The sequence below is a fragment of the Acipenser ruthenus genome, chromosome 10 (genome assembly GCF_902713425.1).
Source record: "Acipenser ruthenus chromosome 10, fAciRut3.2 maternal haplotype, whole genome shotgun sequence".
Taxonomy (NCBI): Eukaryota; Metazoa; Chordata; class Actinopteri; order Acipenseriformes; family Acipenseridae; genus Acipenser; species Acipenser ruthenus.
In genome coordinates, this window is record NC_081198.1 from 30,999,835 (window position 1) to 31,000,676 (window position 842).

Sequence of the window (842 nt, forward strand, 5' to 3'; positions counted from 1 at the left end):
GGTATTTTGAAGAGGCCATTTTAATGCTTGAAGGCAATTAATTGTAAAGATTAGATGCTTCATGTACAAAGGCATGTTGGCCCATGTTAGATCTCAATTTAGGGATTTTAAAAGTAGGCACATCATTTGATCTTAGTGCATGCACTAGGTAGAGTTACACGTCTCTAACACAGATGAACGGTAACTTGGAACACTTCCAGTATACACCTTATAAACTAAATGCAAAACATGAGAGTTCCTTCTTGTGGAAGTGTAGCAATTATGGCGGTCAAGGCTGGTCAGTGGCAAAAATAGCAAACCCAGATGTGGAAAATTGCAGTGTAGCACTTTCGCGCACTTCTATTAATAACAAACAATATGGTTGTGGCTGGCTCTAAGCTGTTTGGTTTTAATCTTATTTCATTAGACCAAGGACAGTCTTTTGACTGTTGATTATAGGTACCTGTTTAAAACCATACAGGTCTTTGGGATTGGTCCCAAGTTTATAGCTTATATTCAGTTATCCAGTAATGTTTTGAGTGTACTGAAAATGAATAGGAGTTTGAGCTCCCCTTTTCCAGTTCAGATTCAGCAAGGTGCTGATGATTTGACATTGTTTTGTAGTGGATGTAATCTCCACTATCCAAAGAGACTCAGGATTCAGGTTGATTGTCAGCTCTAGATATTTTATTCAATATATACAAGGGAAGAGTCAGCAAAGACTGTTAACACTAATGGAGTTACAGTAGATATTTATACAGGATTTTTACAAGCTTGAAGATAGGGTGTGTCTGGTGCATTTTACAGCTGTGTTACCAGAAGGTTCAGTAGGACAACAGATAGGGTATAGCCCAAAATAAGAT